The 22,170-nt window shown below is 39.6% G+C and overlaps 1 long non-coding RNA gene across 2 annotated transcripts in view; it reads right to left on the bottom strand.

Moving 5' to 3' along the window:
• The window catches only part of LOC118559062, a 219,057-nt gene that overhangs the window by 42,634 nt on the left and 154,253 nt on the right, over positions 1–22,170 (bottom strand). For both annotated transcript variants that reach the window (XR_004928622.1, XR_004928623.1), the window contains exon 4: positions 818–904. This is a non-coding gene — a long non-coding RNA (uncharacterized LOC118559062). The remainder of the gene's footprint in view (positions 1–817; positions 905–22,170) is intronic.

The raw sequence follows: 22,170 nt of genomic DNA, 5'->3' as shown, positions 1-22,170 counted from the left end.
TGAATAAAAATGTGTCATGTAACCACACCAATCAGAATATTATGATCAGATTAAGATGAATCTGATGGAAATTATAATCCGAATGAGAGGGGTGGTTTATGTCGACCGATAATCTGATCAACATGCATATAAACGCTTGTCAGGATCAAGTTATTCCAAATGTGGCAAACTGACACGAGTGTGAATTAGAATGGAATTGGAATGGCCTAGTCAAAGTCCAGACTTAAATCCAACTGAGAATCTGTGGCAAGAATTAAATCTAATGCTTTTTATCCAAGTTGACTGAGTTTGGGTTATTTTACCCCAAATGTCTTTAGAAATTTAAAGCTGGTGGAAACAAACCTCAGAAAAACTTGCAGCTGTGTTTCTGACTCAGAGGGCAGGTTGTTAATTTCATTTTCAGATTTATTTTTGTACAGTTATGTTAAAATTTGTCTGTATCAAATAAAATCTGAACAAAAAAGGTTTATGGTTGTAACGTAAGCAAACGGGATAAAGCTAACGGGGTGTGAATACATTTCCTAAGCACTCTTTCCCTGCTGTATTGCTTAGTAAAACATTCAACAGCTTTCTTTCAGCACTGTGCTGTACCTCCATCAGCTGACAGGCCTATGGTTTCTTTACCTCCTGAGGTTAAAATACAAACATATGCCTGAAGTAAAAAAGATCTGGAACACTTCCAGAACAACCCGCGCAAAAGAAAAATGGAAAACAAAATGGCTGAAAGGAAGAGAAAAAGCTTGAGTGCCGGCCTTTTTCTGAGATCCCTCAGTAACTACACAAGTCGGCTAAGAGACTGTAAATGTTGGCTGCTTACCACTTTCAGATGCAATCATCCTCTCAGCCATGCTCTGTTCTTCTCCCTCCTCTTTTGGTGGTTTTGCTTCTACTTTTGCTCTTATATCTGCAGAGCCAGAGAAGAGGGAAGAAACAGAGGCAAGAAGTCAGTCTGGGTGTTTTCACGAGCCGCGAGAATCAATAATGTCAATAAATAAATATCATAAAACACCGTGGAAGCCAATGGACCTAGACAGAAGAGACACAATTAAGATGGTATGAAAAATGTTTATGAATCATTTTTGAAACATTTCTTAATACACTTGACTTATGAACTGTTATATCTTTGTTGCAACAATATTTTTTTGCTGGGGATGAAGAAGAAGAGAGGAGTAGAAAGAAAGGCGGCTAAAAATATAGGAGCAAAAACAGACGGCTGTTTAGTGATTATGGCTTTGACTGTACTGTACGTCATTAAGTCCTAGCAGATGCATAATGTTGCTTCTTTGCTGCGTGAAATAAGGAAGTTAGGACGGAAAGACACAGGCCCAGAAATAGAAAAGCCTGATCTGAAATTAGGCTTGCACAATGAGCAGAATTTTAATCTCGATCACGACTCTGGGTCCCCGCAAGCAAATGAACGTGATCTGCTGAAATTGAGGAAACAATTACAAATACTGTCACTGATGCAACAAATCAAAGGTTGGAACAGAAATCAGGTCATTTCAAACCCTTTATGTCAGCACATACATATAAATTACCTTTAAAAATAACTCTTAATGGACATAATTAAATCCTCAACAGTGAATCTACATGCAGTTATCAGCACACTGATATGTGTGAATGTGACAGTTTCTTTTACTACAATTGCTTTAAATTATAAGGGATTTCTCTCTGGTAATGAAACCCTGCAGATGCACGAAGGCGGCACCACAGATATGTTGATTAATCCGTTACGAAGTGCAGTCAGATCACAGAGTCTTTTCACACATCAGCCGCTTTGTCTACTGTCATTAAGTCTCACGCTAAACTAACACACAACCCTCTGTGCGCAACGGGGATGGGATGGTAGAAAGTTTATCTTCCGTTTTAAGTAGAAACAATAAATTAATGCCATTTATCTCGATGTTCTTATTAGTGGACCAGAGTGTTTCACATGTTCTGGTTTAAATCATCTCCTAATACTAACACTATTTGGAAATATAGAAAGCACAGATTAAATCTATAGAAAGAGCAGATTAGATGGGACTGATTAATAATCCCATTCAGAATCCAGGTCCATTTGATTTCAACAGAACACAATAGAATAGAATAGAATAGAATAGAATAGAATAGAAGTACCCTTTTTGTCCCATAATGTGGAAATTTGGGCGTGGCATTGGCCAACGCACACAGACAGAATATACCAGAGTTGACCAGAGTCTACACACTAGATGAAATAATATGAATAAAAAGCCACATTTAAAGTTGAGTTGTAAAGGAGAAGTAAAAAAAAAATATTTTCCATTATTAATAAATAATATTGCTGGCCTTTCAGTTGCAGCAGCAGCACGGCAGCAGGTTATGTGTGTAAATATATTCAGGGTTAGGCCATTGCTGTCATAGCTTTCTGTGGAGCATGGGATGGAGAACATACAAGGACACCTCAATAGTTTATAAAACTATTGAAAAGTTTATTTATTCCAGTTATTCAACTCATCAAGTGAAACCTTTCACACTCACATTTTTCGTTCAACCAAACTTTTCATTAAAAGAGTGTTAACATCACTGCATAAACTATTTCAGGTAGTAGATATTGCTGCATATGTAATATTCATTAAAAAAATAACGTCACCTTTTTGTAGGGGGTTGTTCTGTGAGGCCCTCCTCAGTAAAATGGTTCATTAAAGTAATGCTGTGCGTCTCTACCTGGTTGACTTCACTCTGATTGGCTACAACCATATTTGGGAAACTGGTCAAACGCGCTCCCTCACACCATCCATCCATTATTATGGTATTATGTCTAGTGGAAGTATTTGTGTTGCAGGATGTTAGAAAGGTGCGGCCAAGCTGACCAAAGGCTTTAACCTGGCGCCGTGATTCACCTTCCACGCAGCGGACTACTATGACTCTCTCGTCCGTCGTGAGTAAGTGGCAACTAGCGTCCATTTTTTTTTAGCACAATCGGACATGACATGGCCTGTCTACTTTCAAGACATGGCTTAAAACTTTCCTTTGTGACAAAGCTTCTAGTCAGAGTGGCTCATGTTACCCTGAGCTACCTCTATAGTTATGCTGCTATAGGCTTAGGCTGCTGGAGGACATCAGGGTCTATTTCTCTCTCTCTGCTGAGTTCTCCTACTGCTCTCCAATCTGCATTGTTAGTTGTTATTTCATCTTTTACCTTTTTGTTCTCTGTCATGTTTCTCTTCATAGAAGGTACACCTGGTCTGGTGTTCTGTTAGCTGTGACATCATCAGGGGAGGCAGATCATCCATTATTACCATCTAACATAGAAAGTACTCCTGGGTCAATGTGAGCTTCTGTGCTTTCTGTGTCTCTGCTCTGTCTTCTCTACCATAGAAAGTACTCCTGGGTCAATGTGAGCTTCTGTGCTTTCTGTGTCTCTGCTCTGTCTTCTCTAACATAGAAAGTACTCCTGGGTCAATGTGAGCTTCTGAGCTTTCTGTGTCTCTGCTCTGTCTTCTCTAAGCCCCAGTGGGTGGAGGCAGATGAGCGTTCACACTGAGCCTGGTTCTGGTTCTGGTTCTGCTGGAGGTTCTCCTCCCTGTTAAAGGGGAGTTTTCCTCTCCACTGTCGCTTCATGCATGCTCAGTATGAGGGATTGCTGCAAAGCCATCAACAATGCAGACGACTGTCCACTGTGGCTCTACGCTCTTTCAGGAGGAGTGAATGCTGCTTGGAGAGACTTGATGCAACCTGCTGGAGGAGGGGAGGGGGATGCTGCTTGCTTGTTGGTGTGCTCTAGTTTTGTTCTTCTGTAATATTCCACTTTGAAGGAAACTGCTGGTATTATTACAAGCTGTCAATTGTGTCCGTGTGTAATATATGCATATATTATATCAGTACAGCTTTTTTGAATTCCTGAAATAAATCTGAGTTTTTAGACCTGTAGGCCCGTTGCTATTTCACACCATTACTGATACACCGTATCGTGCAGAAATGTTCTGCGTTTTTCCTTCCTTGTGTGTGGTTAAAAAAAAAAGTACCGTGATGTTAGTCTGGTTGTTAGGTGGCCAGGGGAAGGTGTCGTCAACCTGCATGGACATATGTATTAGGGAAAGGCAGCGTTGCTCCAGGACAGGTGTGTGACAATTTCTTGACTTGTTGCTTGTACAAATCTGTGCCAGGGGATTTAGTAAACAAGAAGAAGCAGTTAGCTGCCCGAGACGTGAAGCCAAAGCGCTGCTGTCAGAAGTGTCAGAGACGTGGGCAGACAGACGGGTTTAGGAGCACCTTACCATCCGAGTCTGAAGGGTTTTAGATGCTGGGAACCAGGCACTCAGGGTTTTGTGTTGCACGGTGTGGCTCGGATTCTTACAGTGATGAGATTATGCCGGCTTGCTGTTTATAGACCAAAAGAAGCAAGACCGGCATCATGAGAAGTCTTCTTCACTACATTACTGTGACTCTGCAGGAAAAGGGCATTTTATACTGTAATGAGTTCCCTCATCCCGACTTCATAGGGGAACGCAAAGGATCGACATTATATGTAAGGGTGGCTTGGCTTAGGAGCAGGAGAGAGAAATATTTTCTCTCAGTATAAAAACAGAAAAAATTATTATAAAAAGTTTGACACCAGATACTAAAATGTATTAACTTTGACACCTTGAAAGTTTTCAGGAACACACCTTTCATTTTCACATAATATACATATACTGTATAATATGCATGCCTTTAATTAACCTGAGCAGTGTTCCCTGTGATCACAGATTACTGATGAACTTTAAAAGGGTCATTTTACAGTATTTCTAATTATACCCGTATGGATTGCTCTTCATATTGCTCATGATTAATTGGAGGCTGTAAAGCCAGCCACTCAATGCATTATCTAAAAGGTTCAAACTTGATGAATTGAAAATCAGTCCCTCATCATGCTCCTATTTCACAAAGTAAGATTAGAAGGTTTGACCAAATGAAAAGAAAGTAAAGTATCTTTAAAACTGAAGTAATGCTTATGATCGACATGCTGTGTAGCTACATCTCGATGGGTTTCGCTCTGCTGCTGCAATCATGCAGATCTGTCTGATTCGAATTGAAGTGTGTTTAATTCTGCAGGTAGAGGCATCGATGGAAAATAATTAGTCTAATTTGAGCCTTACTTTTATTTAAGAGGCACCCTTTAGTGAAAACAAAACCAAACAAAAAAGATCAATGTGCGGCTGAGCCAGTTTTTTACAGGGGGTGGATCTGATTCCTATCTGGTGCAGCACTAAAGATGTATTTCAGCTGTGGTGGTGGTGGGGGGGGGGGGGGGGGGGGGGGTTGCACGAGAGGTTAGGGATCCAAACCTGTTGTCGTTGTTGTCGTACTCTCCTTTCTTCATCCGTATGTTTGAGGGACATTCGCTCATCTAAGCTGCCAGCGCTGTGACTTTGATTGACGGATATCACGATTTCACCTGATTGGTTTAGAAACTGCAGAAAAAAATGTGCTGATTGGCCCGAGGAGAATCTTTAAGTGACCAATTAGAGAAAAATTCGGGAAGGCTACTCCTAGCCATTGAAAAGTATATAATCTTACCTAGACAAATAATGACCTGAAATAAACCCAGAATGGAATGGGAACACTGAAAAAATAAAAGGCCAGACACACTTGAGAGAAAATAATTGATACTTATTTTTTATTTTGCAATTTATATTTACTTTTTTTACTTATTTTTTTTCCTAGGGGGGCTGTGGCGTGAGGGCTGTAGCCCAGCAGAGAGCGCAGTGGACGGACCTTGTTCCCTTGCTCGTTCAAACGTTCAGGCTAAGTCTGCTTTTTTCAGAACTGCCTACCTTTTAGATAACTGAAACATTTTCTCATTATGTGTATATGTCTGCATGTTTGCATGGATGGACAGAAAACAGGCTAACATTCATGCACAAACTCTACCAAGGTCACAGAACATGAAGTCCCGCCACAATAAGGCCATCACCACGAGCATGTACCTCTCAGTTTCCCCTTCAAATCAAGTAATTGTGGTTGAGACTCACGCCTACAACATATCATTACAGATAATGGGGAATAATAACCATATCCTGACAATCATTCTCTCTCCTCAGAAATAATGGCATCAATTCACCTGCCAAAACATGGCCTTAATTCACAGGGGTGCATTAAGATACCATTTGCCACCTGGATTCAAGATGAATCTCAATCATGACTATGGCTCCTATCTTTAATTATCTGGCCACAAAAATGGTTTAGTATGCAAGAGCACCTGGATGCTGTTAGAGGGATCGAGGCTTCATCAGCATTCGCTCTTCATCAGCGGCTGCGACCCACATAAACTGTGCTTTATATGTCGTAGAGTGGCGGGAGACAGATTGGCAAATGATGCCGTTCGTTTTCTTTCCCAATTACCTGAAAAACTACAAGTGAGACAGGATAAAAAGTATTTTGTGTGACATTTGGAAAAGTTTTAAGCTTAAAATTAGCTAAAATAAAATAGTAAAGAGATGCCCACTAATGTTTCCTATAAAGTGTTTTCAGGAAAACAGTAATGGTCAAAATTACCCTCATGTTAAAATAATTCATCCCCCTGCTCCTTAAGTTTGTACTTTCAACTAATGATATGCGGCTAATAAAGCAAAACCAATTACTTTGCACAGCTGGGCATCTTTTATATGGGCCTTTCGATCTTGAGCATTTGATTGCTTGTAAATACATGCCTGATTTAGACTTCTTTACAGTCTGAAGCTCAGTGGACCCAGTGACAAGAAAGCAATTAATCACATTATCATGCCAATTAAAAAGTTGGTCTGCTGCACTGAAGGTAGAAAACCAGAAAAGGAGAAGATGACGTGGCGCCAAGGGGCTTCAGGAGGTAAATCTGAGCCATTAGGTTACATCTATCACTTGACTGTTCAATATGAGCAATATGTCACACTATCCCAGTTAAATGCTAATATAAATAACCTTGGGCCTTAACTTTATCACATCATGTTGGAGATGCACCAATCAGCCAATCACACTGGATATATTTGACCTTGATAAGCTCTGATTGGTGACTGGCAGGTCAAACACTGAAAATTAAAAGTATTTATTTGACCACATGCATTAAGAACGAGAATGACCACTTCTTATTGTTTCTCTGCCAATCAGGACGAACACAAAGATTAATCTTCACAGATGTTTTCCACCCAATCTGATGCAGTTTGAGCTGTTTTACGAAGACAGCTGAGCAAAGATGTTAGTATCTACAGTCATATTCAATAAATTAGAATATTATGAACAAATGTTAATTTCTTGTATTCACAGATTTATGTTTAAAACCCATATTTCTGTAACAATTATCATTTCTGGCTTAAATATAATAAAAAAATATGTAATATTAAAATATATCATTGAACAAATAAAAAAAAAATTATTACAGAATGTGGGTTCAGTTAAACAAATGTTTAATACCTGTTTAAAGGTTTTTATTAATTTTAACCTGAAAATCGAGCTTCATTGGACCCATATTGTAATTTATTGAATATGACTGTAGATGTGCAGAGACATAACAAAAAACCTGCAGCTGTAACTGCAGCAAAAGGTGATTCTATAAAAGAAAATGTTGTCTAGAATATAAAAAAGGGTTTTCTGTTTCTTTTTGTCCGTCCATTTCACCATTACGCTCGTGTGATGGTCTATCACAGACAATCTCATTAAAATACATCGACATTTGTAGTTGTAATGTCATAAAGTTTAATGGGTATGAATACTTTTGCAAGGCACTGTAACTAATCAAATATTTCCTGTTCCACGTTCATGTCGGGTTAGTCAGTAACGGGTTGTTCACAGAAATTTTACGATCGCCCATTTTATTGTAAGCGGCGCGTTGGAGATGAAAGTGCTTTCAAAATGTCCACTTTATAGCGTCAGATTTCGATCTTTTAAAAGGAAGTGCTTTATTTTAACTTGCAAGCGGCTTCAATGATGAGAAAACAAGAAGGCAGTCTGCCAGTGAAAGGGATCTTACGATGATATGTTTACACAGCAGATGCAGGACCAATACGTAGATGACAGTCAAGATAAACTCTGAGGCCTAAACGTTTTCAGCCTGCAGGAAAAAAAGACTTTGGCCAATTTGGCAACGTCTGTCAACAGCAGACACGCCGATGATCCACATAGTCAACTTATTTTCTGGCTTTTCACGGAAAAAAGATCCAGTTGCCTTCGACTGAAAGAGTAACACATTTGGAGGAATAAGAATCTTAAATTAAATAGCATTTTGATACAGATAGGTTTAATTAGCTTTTTGCCCAAATTCGTTTTACATCTACTTATCAAAGTATTTGTGTCAGTTATTTCAACAACATTGTTGTTTTAAAGTGAAAGCAAAGCAAAAAGAATTGCTGGAGGACAAAAAAAGCAAAAGTAAGTTAAAAGACAATTTGATTCTTACACATAGAGTGGTAATTATGGGTTTTAGTGTTTTATCTTTAAACAGGACGAGCATGAAGACATCTGAATTCACTCTCATCACCGTCCATACCTGTGAGCAGAAGTCTGAGGGTGAGTAAAGGTGCAATGTTGTTTAAACGCTCTTGGGGAAAGGTCCATTTGTTCCTCCGTGTATTTGCTTTTCTTAATGCAACTTTTTCAGCTAAATAACATCCAGCTGCTGCAGCACCCTGTAGAAAAGACATGGTCCTCTGGAAGAACGTCTGCTGTACTTCACTTTCTGCAGCTTTTCACTAACATCCCATCATTCTCAACAGATCCCCCAAACATCACTTCTTCCTCCTCTGCACTTTTTCAAGTTAGATTCCAGATGAAACCGTTATGCATCTAAAGCAATAAAGCACGTCACAACCCAGCCTAATCAGCATAAACTCAGTAACAACATATTAAACAAACTGCACACAAATAAGCATTTTTTACTCACTGTCTGACATGAAATCAGACTAAAGTTCCTTGTGTTAGGTCAGTTAGGATTACCACAAATTTTTATGTTTGCTATATATCAGAATAATAAAAAAGAGAATTGTTCGGAAACAGTTTTTTTTTTTTTTTTTTTGGGTTTCTGGTAAAATGAAGTAAAGCTTGTGGGTTTATTTTAAGGCAACATCTCAACTCAGCATTCTGATATGTGACACCACGGTTAAAACGACAGAAATGTTTTGGTGAGAAATCAACCCAACAGCTAAAGCTAAAAACCTTATAAAGATGCTGCTGGAGTTGGTTCCACACAGTTTAAAGCCATTTATACCAAATACAATGGAACTATGTGTACATTTTCTGACATATGGCAAATAAAACACATTTTGGATGAATCTTAAAAGGAAAGATTTATTTAGATCCAAGGTCAGACAGTGAAAAAGTTTCTTATTCTCCATGTGAAAACCTCTGATCTAGGCGGTGCATGATAACATCCAGTCGTGTTTGTGTGAAAAAGACGGCTGAAGAACTTTATCTTCCAGCTGGGTATTCTGTGAAGCAGCTGTCCTCTGGGGGAAAGAACTCTTCACATTTCTATTTGATGGGTAGTTTTAGGATTTTTGGGAGATTTTACAGACTGCAGTCTGCTGGCTTTTACTGATATCCACCACCTGGTATCACAAGCTGCAGCGACGTGTCAACACAAACAGGAATCCACGGTGTTACAAATGTAGAGGTGAATTTACGTAAGGCATGTAACCAATGGGATCAGGACTGCTCTGCGTGTTTGATGAATTATTAACGGCACGATACATGGAGGCAAATCAACCCTTCAACCTGCAGGATGGTTGCGTCTAACCCTGTCTGCGACAAATATTCAATAAAAATATATTTTATTATAACGAAAGCGACATTTTTGTCCTAACCCAGCTTTATTTCCTTTTTCTGTGAACCCGGCGATGCTTGCTAGCGTTAGCACGTACGCTATCCTCCGTGTGAATGTGTTCACCCTCTCAGATTTTAACTTTCACACACTCGTCCTGACAGCGGACACCTCAAGGGGCCTTTGCATCAAGTGGAACCATTTTGACTGGTCTTGACTCAGGGGGCCTCAGCGTGGCTCCAGAGAGGAAGGAACGAGCGGAGCGGTCACATTGGAAACTAAAACACATGCTCCCTCTCCGTGTCTGTTAGCCGACTCACTGGCCTGTTCCTCCTCTTAATGAGCGGCAGCAACGCTCACAGACACATGTAGCACGTCTGCTCTAATTAGACCAGAAAGCTTTATTGTCACCTGCAATCCGTTGTGACATCCAGAAATTCACTCCAAATGTTTTGTTTTTTTGTTCTTATTTCCATTCCTTTTATCTCTAAAAGAAAGGGAAAATACTGTCATGAGCAATGACAGCTCTAGCCTGGGAGGATAAAGCAGAGAGTGTCATGTTTATGCTAAAGATGAAGATTGGACTCAGTGCAAATATGAGAGGAAAAGAGACTTTTTTCCGTCTCTTTATGCTGATCTTACATGAATATTTCAAGGATAGGTCATTTCATTCACTAGAAAACTGGATTAAGATTCAGCTGCCGCTGTAAATGTAAGCTACTTGTCATAAGTAGTGTTGTTTCAATAAAAACAACAGTTCGACATGATGACACTGTATTTACAGTGCTGGTTTTCATGCACTCATCAGCATGAATGTCATAATATTGTTATTTTTATTCTCTGATGCATTAGAATGGTTCTATTTCCAGGGTGGACCCATTATTTGACAGATAAGAATTTTAGGAGATGAGGAATCTGGGTAAGAAAATTATACACACAGAGCCCCGTAATGCTGTGTAACACTGACTGTGTAACTGTGAACTGTCTGCCGTCTAACTAGAGAGAAAATACACTTTTTAGAAATTGCATCTTCCAAAAAGTGTATTTTGTCTCTGGAAAAGCTGCACAAACAATAGCCTCTAGATTTGTACGAAAGCGCCTAATAAATAACATTATTATTATTATTATTAATAGTGTCAGTATTATTATTATTATTATTATTATTATTATTATTATTATTATTATTATTATTATTATTATTATCATTATTATTATTATTATTTATCCCATTTTGTGAAATACTCACACATTTAGGGGTTCTAACATTCCAGTAATAATAAAACACATATTGATACTGATATTGTAATTTATAACATGAACTAACATTAAATGTATACAATGACACCAATCCCAAACCTGTGAAAAACTAATGAACCATATCATGAATCTGAGCCAGAAGGAACAGTCAAAAAGCAAAATTATGCCTGAAGCGGCAAAAATTATGTTGCTTCTCTGCATCTGTCTAATGGAGATCAAACCTTTATCAATATATCTATGGATATGTTTAAGCCTGTTTGTATAATTTTCTCCTGTGCTGCTGACTACGAAAAAAATCTCCATTAAATTCAACATTTTGCACCAAATTCATGTTTTTAAAGTTAATTGTTTTTATTTCTCAACTGTGTCTGATTCTGAACCTGCAGAAGGTTATTGTCTGAGTGAGTTTTCCTGGAATATTGACTGACTGACCATAATTCAGTTTAAAAACTAAGTCTGTCTGGTACTCCTCTTATTCCTTATAAATCACTACAGATAAGTTTAAGGTTTAATTACTGTGTGTTGAATTACAGATGCATGAAATAATTTATATGGAAATTAAACTCATTTAGGCTTCACAGAAAAATTAAGGTGGTAAAGAAATTAATTCAGCAATGTTAATTTTAGCTGCAGTTTATTATTGCATTGCCGGTTTTTTTTGTGTTTTTTAGAAGTTACCAAACGTCTAATGGAAAGTCTAACTGAGGCGTTCAAACTGAAATGACTGGAAGCTGAGAGAAACTGGACTTTCCAGCTGAGCACAGGTTTCCTGCTGTATTTTTCTCCCTGACAAAATGATCTGCTGTTTTAAAAGGTTGGCTGTGTTTTCATTCTTAACTTCTAATTCATTAGGCAACACAGCTCAGATGATACTAATTACTTTGGAGGTGGGACTGAGAAAATATTTGGTGAAAATTTTAATAAAAAGCTATTAATTTTAATCCCGATGTATTGCATTCTGAAAAATACTGTCTTGGGCTTCCTGGTGTGTTTTATTTCCATACCACTACACTTCCAGGGCTATACGGCGCTGCAGCAACTCCAAGTGACTGATTGCTGTTATTAGTTCCATCCTGGTAGGTCGGCTTTCTGCAAGCCCTCAAAGGCACTCACTGGTGCTAAAGGCCTCTAAATGTGCCATCTCAGAGGGTCGATTTCCAAACTGAATGAAACATAAATGTTCGGGGGCTAATTATAAAAGCAAATTCCTGTAATTTTAAGATTCGTTAATCTAGGTTTCCAAGTTAAAAACACATCAGCTCTGACAAAACTCATGTCTGCGTTCGGTTTTGAACACTTTAAATTGGCGGCCATGTCTCCAGAAAAGCTGCACATTCAAACAATAGCCTCCAGTTTCATTTTATGACTGCTTCATAGCTGGCCATAAATAGTCTGCAGGTATATAAGAGCCAAGTTAGTTTCACTCCCCTCTCTGCATTTCAGCCTCAAGGCGCTGTGCAGCACCATTACGGTTTCCTGCTTCACAGTAATTGGTATCATGTCATCTTTTGATTTAAAATGACCGCTGAATTTGTCCCCGTGACTGTTTTTTTTCTAACTATTTGCCTGCATGTATATTAATCACCAAATTAATGTGGTGCATGACGTAATGTGAGGTAAATATAGCTTCCCAGAGATGCCGATGATCATTTGACACCAGCAAACTGACAGCTTGGCAGGTGCAGCCACGGTCCTCGTGCTGCCTCGCCCTCAGCTATCCATAGTGGGTGCTATGAAATATGGACAGCAGCAAATTGAGATTCATCAGGCACGCCTGCCTTGCTCACTGAAATCTATATTCAATTTTAGAGCATCTGTCATGGCGGTGGCAGGCCGATGCATGCTGGGATTGAGAATCACTTAAGTGCTCTGAAATTGTATGTAGTGGGAGAAAAAAAAAATCTCTATGTTTATCTCTCAGTGTTTTTGCCTGGTGATCTTCTGCATCTCGTTCTTACTCCATATCTACGAATGAATTGATGTAAAAAGAAGGCATTGCCGGCACAGAAGGGGTTTCGTTTGATTCGCGGACAAATTAAATGTCTTTGTTCTCACAAGAGCTTTTCAATCTGCACATTTCAGACTGAAACCAAATAGATTTTAGCATTTTATCACTGAGGGGGGAAAAAAAATGTTATTCTTTTTGCCGATTCTTTCAAGGAGAAATCCATTCTGGGTAAACCGTTTAAAAATGCTAAATACAGATGTGAATCCATACTATGAATGCATTTATTTACAACTAGTCGGGCCACATTCACACTGGCTTAGAACATATTATCCAGTGTCGAGGCAAACCAGATTTAAATCGTCCTCAGCCACATGGAGTATAGAATCCATCTCTATATTTATTCAGTAAAAACCCATCTCCTGTACTTATGGAACCAATGTTGATCCTACACTTGCTGCTATTGCACTTCTGGTTAGACCTAAACTGCATTTCGTTGCCTTGTACCTGTGCCTGTGTAATGGTAATAAAGTTGAATCTAATCTAATCTAATGGAGGCATGGCAGACTAATTATTTTACATACAACCAGGTTCACCTGCTTGGTTTCCTGTTCTGCTTGACCTGAGAGAGACTGTTTCACTCATGGTAATGCACAAGTCACTACAGGCTTTTAGAAATAGTTCATGGGGCTTTTTCTTTATTTCCTTTCATTTGACTGGTAATCTCAGTGAGACTGTTGGTCTCATTTACAAGCGAGGCCTCTGACACAATACATTAACATTATGTTTGCATTTTAAAGAGAACAGAGTTGAAACAAAACTTAAAGAAACGACAATAGGCTTGAAATGATTCTTCCATTTCTTTTTAAATGTGCCTACAACTTCACTGAAGGATCAAACTGGACAATTTTAGTTGCTGCTGCAGTTTATTCCAGGATGACGGAGCAGAATGAGATTCTGGTCCCGTGAGTGAATGTACAGGTTATCCTAAAATAAGCTTTAAAGGAACTGTGCCTTATTCTGCACAAATTCCAACTGTGAGTGACTTTGGAGTTTGAACCGTAAGCCACGCCCTCAACTGTTTCTCTCCCCAATGAGAAACCCTCCACATGCAGGAGGCTGCAGCTTGTGCACCATCCTTGGGAGGAAACAAGAATTCATCCAGGGACTTTTCTTTGACATAAACTACGTCTCGGCTAAATTGTATTCTCTAATGTGAACGGCCAACACCTACACGCCGTACATCCCGCTGACTTTGCACCTCGTTGTGCCATTGGCAGAAAACGTCGTCCTGGATTGTCCCCAGTTTGCTGCTTATTGCCACTAAAAAGTCTGGACTCACTCGATCGTGCAATAAATGGTCAATGGTTATTATCAAAATACATCGTTTAACTCATAATACTTTGCATAAAAAGCATTTTCCTTAACCAAACAAAAACAAATTTAGTTAAAGTTCCTTTAATTGTTTGTTCTCTTTCAAGTACTGTTGCTTTGAAGGCAATTGCAGAAAGCAAAAAGGATGCTGGTATACTTAGTGGCGATTGTTTCTTTACTGCTAAACAACGTCATAGAAAAGCAAATGTTTTTATTGAGAATGACTGGTTTATATTCTATGTTTTGATAGATTCAATCTAAATGACTGCTCACCATATATATATACTATATACTATATACTAATGATGTCATCATCTGAAGAAAATCCAATATTTGGTGTTGCTTTATGTTGTCACATAAAATTGGGAAACCATATTTCAGCCATATGAGGCAACAAAGACAGTAGAAGCCAACATTCGATCTACAGCATCAACCACGCTCTGCTTTCCTTTTTTTCACGCTTTAAGGTGTTCGTGATTAAGAGGAAGGAATTGGCTAATTATCTACAGAGTACCGGGGCAAAAAGGTCAAGGTATTATCTGCAGGCCTGGTTCCCACTGGCTGTGGAGTGGGTCAAAATGAGGCTGAGCATTCTCATTACAGACCATTAAGCTGAAAATCTGTCAATACGTGTGCCGCTAGAATGCTGTGTCCTTCTCACACACACACACACACACACACACACACACACACACACACACACACACACACTACAACCCTCTGGCTCGGAAGCTGCACTCTCACCTGGACTCTTTAGTTTTTTAAAAAAAAAAGTCTTCTCTGACGATTCAGGAAACATGGAGGCTGCAGGTAATTGCTGCGCTCATTTGCTGACCTAATGCGTTGCTGAACCTCGGCTCACATTTAACAAAAAGTCTCCTCTTAATAGAGCAGGCATCCCAAAAAACAAACAAACAGAGAATTTAACTAGGTTTATTGTATCAGAACCCCGTCTTCCAGCAAATAAATATTTGTGGCAGGGCTGTAACTGTATTAATAGTATATTTGAAATAATTTAAGATGTAGATTTGTGTTTACTGAAGCATTTCAGTAAGTGAGCTCCTCCATCTGTTATTGTTTAAACATAAAATGACTTCCATCTTAGAGGCTTGCCATCAGTCTGCCTCCAGCCGCAGAGAATGCATAATGGCTCCAGTAAAGCTCTTTATTAGTCTATGGTGAACAATGAGCCGTGTCAGCTGATAGAGGGAGACCCCCCACTCCTCATTCTCAAACAGTGGAACCCAAGGAAGTGACAATCAATGGAAATGCTTCATTTACTTTATGTGTGGTGCTCTACACACTGCAGCACACACTCCCATCACTTTCCACACATTTCCACCCACAAACGTACCATTTGTTGCTTCCACTGGGCCGGTTATAGAGGCCAGATGCAAAGGATTAGAAAAAAAACTAAATGTTTGCTTGGTGTTATGCACGAGAACAATTACTTAACAAAATGAATGACATGCAAAAAAAAAAAAAAGGTAGTGATAAGCATAGTATTTATGATATTATAACACCACAGTGCAGCTGAAGTTGACTTTAAGGAACTTCTAGCTCATGAAACATTAGCTGCAGATGATTCCTATTAGCTGGACTAGATGGGAACGCTTGCATTTGAATGTATTTACTGCAATTTGCTTTTTGAATCCAGTGCATACATATAAGAAATTGCGAGTGGAAAACAGCTTCGGAAACTAAGGAGATTGTGCTGCTTTTCCAACCATCCTATGAAGGCTTAATTCTGCAGTCTGTGGAGCCTTTTTGAGTTTCTGGCCCAGAGGAAGGTCCTCCGTCAGAACCTGAGCGTGAAGGCAGCCATCTGTCACACATGCTGCACGCACTGAGAGACTCCTTTGGTGAGACTGAATGGTCATTGTCAGCCTTCATTTAACCCAGAAAAACAAGATTTTGACTCATTTTACCCCACAGGTTGTATCTAACAGCAGCCGGGGCGTTAAGTTTGGCCCATTTGATCAACCTCAGCCAGCTATCAACCATGTTAGACATCCACAGATCATTAAGATCAACTCACATGTCAGGTGATTCAGTTTTAACCGTGCATGTTGGGTTAAATCTGTTGACTTGCATTAAAACCACTTGAAAACTAGACATCGTCACCTTTAAGCTGAGTCGTTTTTATTCTAACCAATTATTTATGACAGTCTCCTTTAGATTTATGTGGCAGTTCTTTACTTTATCACAAAACATTTTTGAAAACTGTCAGTCTAATTAGCTTTATTTCATTTACCCATTTTTGTCAGGTGCACAATCTTAAGCCCTGAGAGTAAATGCTGGTGTCACTGCGGCGATAGAGTAATTGATATTTTACAAATTGCCTTAAAGTTTGTTGTTGGATGCAGCAATCTGAAACGAGGACTTAAATCTCCGTATGTTTTGTTATACAACTTTTTATTGGCTGTAACAATCTTTAAAAAAAAAAAAACAAAAAAACGTTGTGACCCGTTGAATTATTCACATGGGTTCTTTAGCAACACTTTTCAAATTGGATTCAGTTTGGGTGAGCAAGGTAATCAAGATCAGAGGCTGAGATAAGTTATCTGAGGGCAGAAATGATGGAGGGAAAATCCCTTTATTCAGCCGGGTGCTTGATAATGAAAAGCAACCTTTAAGAAAATAAAATCTATATCAGCTTAAAGACCGTTCCTGAGCTTGAGGTAAATGGAAAGTAATGAGATTTTCTATAAACTTGTATCTTTGTGCTTACTTTGATGTTTCCAAGATTCCAACCTCTTTATCCACAATCCTGCCATTAAAAAGAAGTAAAATGTTACAGTATCTAGAGGTTTCTTTACTTTTCTCCTCTTGCTCGCTTTGATCATTGCAGCTCCCAAGTGGAGGGGGGGGGGGGGGGGGAAAAAGGTCAGGACAGGGGAATGAGAGGACGGTGCCAGCAGGAGAAGGTCCATTTCACCATTCAGCTGTGTGCTCACAGATGGAGTTACATGGATACATTACTGTACAGAGGCTGCGTGGGGGTGGGGGGTGGGGTGGGGGGGGGGGGGGGCTGAAGTCGCCACACCTGGCTGCACCTCGCTTTTCTTCCTGCATACAGCAAACATACTGAGCACATAGAGCGCCATGATTTAAAATGATTTAAGCCAAACTAGGGCTTCATCAGAGGAAAATCAAAGACGGAGTCAAGTTTCACTGCAGCCTTCTGGAGTCGTTTTGTACTCTGTGTGTCTTGACTTAGGCAGATATTTATGCCCATGATTCTTCACAGAACATGCTTAAGTCAAATTAAATGGAAATTGTCTGTGAACACAAATTTTCAAGTCCTGCCACTGATTTATAAAGCTAATCATCTTCATCCATCATTAGCTCCCATTGCAGCTTCCTGGTCCCCGTCATAGAAAACAATCCCCACACCATGAGGAGCCTTTCCTCGTTGTCACTGACCCGATGTGGGGGGTGCGTCACACATCTGTCAACAGATTATCCCACCTGAGCTGAGATTTTCCCTTCAGCCTCTCCTACTTCTCTGATCAATGCTCTCCTGGTCCAGCCTGTCAGTCCAGGTGGACGTCCATGTCCTGGTAGGTCTGCAGGTGGTCCATCCTCTCTCCAGGTCCACATGATGATCAGAACTCTGGGAGGTTCTGTAGAACCTGACCTGCTGGAAACTGGACCAGAACCTCCTCCCTGACCCGTCTGCTGGTTTCCCTGGTCTCCATGATGTTCTCTGATATTAATGCACGATGCGGAGGCGTGAACTGTTGCTTCTGCAAAGTCCATCTCTGATAAAGAACACCTCGAAGAACATTATCCCGCCTATACCATGATCACTTATGAAATAAATAAATATTAAAGCAATTATTAATGCTTTAATGTTTTTTGTCAGAGTTAAAGTCATAAGTTTTTCACCAGAAGCGGCTGAGAGACCTATTTAAACGTGTTGCCATGGTAACCGTCTAGCTGTTGCCAGCTAACCTTTGAGCCAGCGGTAATTTAGATTATTTAACCAAAACCTTATCAGAGGTGTCCTATAACACTTTTTAATCAGAACTGACCAAACAGAAAAGAAATGACAAGCCTGTTTTATAAAAAGGTGACTGCTGAGGGAAATTCATTGCACTGTTTGGTTTAGGAGTTTCAGATTGAAGGCAGTTTAATACATAGATGCCTCAAATCAGATTTGTATTAGTAAAGAACTTTTGCCATTTTCTTTAATAATGGTTTAGTTGTTTGGTTGTAATGGGACAGAAAGCGAAGAGGAGCGTGAACGCTTTTCAAGACGCTTCTCATGTCCTGACCAGAGGTTTGCCAACAAGCTGAACATGTAAATCTATATTTTTACGCTTTGTTATTGTCTCCATTTACAGCAGGAGACAGCAGTGTGAGCTGGCAGCACCGTTAGCACCGTTTCTTTGTTAGAGCTCCAAACCTGAAACTGAAGCATGAACAGCCACTGTGTTTCTACAAGCTTTGATCAAACAAGGACAGTGATGGTTGGTTCTGCTGTAAACTTAAAAACAGATAAAAGTTAACTTGAGAAGGCAAAGAAAACTGTTGCTATAACCAATAATAATGCAGCTTATTGAAATGAGCCACTAACTGTTCGTTTTAATCCATGGAGTCGCTGCTGTTGTTGCTCTCTGCAGGAGTTCCTGGTCGTCTTTCCCTGGTTTCCTCATCGTGGCCTTGGGAAGATTTTTTTCTGAACTGATTGCCAGATTTCATATTTTTTTTATATACGTTGTCTGTTTGTCTCGGTCTTGTCTCTCTTTCCATCGCTCTGTTCTTGTTATCCCTCCTCCCTGTTTCCTCTGTCATGTTTAGCATCGGTTTGTACATAACAGCAAAAAAATAAATATCATCAGTTTTGGTGTCAAGGGATGATTTATAGGTGTGTTTGTCATAACTACAGCAGCGTGGGCGGCTAATCATTAAACTCAACATGATAAGGGGAAAAAAGAAATTAGCCATTAATTGTCCAACCAAATCTACAATGTAGGAAGTTTAGATGATGCCAACTATAAATGAAAATCAGCCGACGATCCAGAATCCTATTTTACACCAATCCACATCAGTGAGGTCACTTTAAACACAAATCCTGCATTTGTACTGAAGATATTTTCACTAAAGTAAAACAGGGTTATCTCAATAACAGCAAATATCAAACATGAGCAATAAATTATAACCCCAGAACCAAAGATAAAATTAAATAATTTATCCAAATATGCAAAAATATTGAGTTTTTACAGTAACAATAAATATGTTTTTCCTAAAAAAACAAAGATTTACAAAATTTATGTTAAACTTTAGAATAAATCTTATGCTTTAATACAGAGAAAAGTTGAGATCGAGAACCAAAATGCTCCATTTTATTCTGTCTCTTCTGCTGTGGTGTAATTATTTGGAAGCAAACAATGTTGCTGAGTCAATGATAAGTTAATGAGCAATTAATTTTAAGCTTCTAATATAAACAAGGATGAAGAGTAATACAAAATTAAAATCTTATTCTATTGCCCTTAAGTGAGATAAAGAGCCCAAGTCCACCAGGCAAGGTAGTTTATTTGTTCACAGTGTTGCATGAAATCAGGCTGCTGACTCTCTGAGCCTCACAAACCTATGAAAGATTATTCAACCCCTTACAGTTTTCTTCTAATTTTACTTTTTTTTGTCATAGTTAAAAGTTTTAGGTTAAAAAAAACATTTAAAAATCTGTAAAAAAGAAAAAAAAGAAAAAAGAACCAGAATAAATAGAAAATGTATAATTTAAAATGTCGTTTTATTTTGGAGGGAAAACCAGCCTCGCTCCATGAGGGGAAAAAAATAATTGTCCCTTAATCCTAACAACCGTTGTGTCTCCCCTGGTAGTAAAACTATTTACAGTAACCTGCATTTAATAACTCAATAACCTGCATGTGGATTTGTTTTTATTCAGCCTCACTGGAGGCTTTTTGAGCATAAAGGCATCATTTCTGGGGCGATTTATAGGCCGACTAGATGCTGTTCTCTGTTTAAATGCTCTGCTCCATAGTGAAAGGGAACCATGGCTGCACCCGCCTTCTTCTTAAGGTTAGATACAGATGGATGGATGTTTTCTGCTAGAGAGCAGAACTCATGGTTGCAGCAACGACTTAAAGCCGTGTCTAAGTCATGAAGCAGCACAGCAACCCCAGACCATCTCACTGCCACCACCGTGTTTGACAATATTAGGCTGAGATTTTTCTAAAACAGTCCACAGAATATCTTTAGTCTTGACATAATCTTTTTTTAAATTTGGTTTGGGTCCTTTTGTTTTCATTGCTGCGGGCCTTGAAAGTCTCAAATGGAGGCTGCTTTTGCTTTCTTATTGTTGAATCATGAACACTGAGGCAGGTGAAGCCTGCACTGCTTCAGATCTAAGTCACTGTCGTGCCTTTGGAGTGATTTTGGTCGGCTGGACAGTCCGGGGAGGATTCAGATTCTCTGCTCCCCCCGTTTAGAGCCTCCTGTCACTCCATAAGCTCCGTGGGTTTGTTTCGCCTCGAGACAAAGAAAAGGTCCTGGCTTGGACAGGGGAGTCGATCAATGAATATCACGTCCCTAATCCACGGTGGGAGGCGGTAAAGCCCGTAACTGTGGACCCGGCTGTATGGGACGGAGTGATGGGAGTGATGCAAAGCAGAAAAGACAGCAGAGCTAGTCAGCTGGTGTTCACAGAACGGAGACGTTGTGTCAACCTCCATCTACAAAACATGTTGATCAGCAGAACCTGATGATGGTTTAGTCTCAGGGCCGTTCACGACAACTTTGCTTCTATTTAAAGCAGAGATCACCAACCGGGTCATATGACCAGTACCGTGTAATACGTAGGGCTACCTGAACAGACCTTTGAACTCCAAGAGTCAATGGGCACCTTAACTTTACATAATATAAATGTGTTTTTTATAGTTTTGTCATTTTTAAATCTATACAAATACAAGTATGATTAAAAAGGAAGAGCAGCTGAATAAATTGAACTTTAAATGCAGCTCACAGGAGGGTTGTTCTATTTATTGAACAGGCTTGTGGGCCCCACATGTGGTCCTTGGGGGGCTACCTGGTGCCCACGGGCCCCGTGTTGGTGACCCCTGATTTAAAGAGTTGAATGCAAATGAAGTGTATGCATGAGGATGGCAGCACAGAGCTCAGTCTTGGGGAAATCTCCTGGCTTATCCACTGCATGAGAAAAGCTGTGAGTACCACATCTGCTTCCACAATCCCAGCTACATTCTCCATGCTCCCATGGCCGCTGTCTGGGTGGATTGCCTAGAATGATGTGAAAAGACAAAGTAATCTATAATAGTCGGTTCATTCAGTGATGTTAAGGGACTTTGGATCTCCTCTGTTCCTAAACTTCTTTAGATCGGAGCTCAGTGTGTTGCTATTTTAGATCTTTTAGCCTCCTCCATGTTGTCCCCCAGGAACTATTTAACTGTTGGTTCTACAAGTCTGGCACATATAAGGCCCGTAGAGATACTGAAGCACCATCATAGCCGTAGCTTGTCCAAATGAAAACTTTCAGAACAACACGGCCCGGTTCTAAGATTCTGCAGCTGCTCACACAATGAAGACGGTTTGTTGATGTAAAAAGATCATCTGCTTTGGATGTATTGATTTCCAAACAGAGAGGGCTTTGCTCACGGATCGTACAGCGTTGCCATTTGTCAGTGATGCAAGCAGACCAATTACAGGACTGTTCACAGGCAGCAGAACACTCTCATTTATTATTTATAGATAGATTCTTACAATGAATGTCAGAGACAGCAAATCCTCGCTACTTCCCCATGAGATTTTACATGCATGCTGCCGAATGGCCCACTGCATCACTTAACCTGACAACTGTCAATAGGGAGAGGGAAGTCACGCA

This window comes from Fundulus heteroclitus, unplaced genomic scaffold, assembly GCF_011125445.2.
Source record: "Fundulus heteroclitus isolate FHET01 unplaced genomic scaffold, MU-UCD_Fhet_4.1 scaffold_212, whole genome shotgun sequence".
Taxonomy (NCBI): Eukaryota; Metazoa; Chordata; class Actinopteri; order Cyprinodontiformes; family Fundulidae; genus Fundulus; species Fundulus heteroclitus.
The sequence above is the reverse complement of the archived record's forward strand: the minus strand, read 5'-3'. Positions and strand labels throughout refer to the sequence as shown.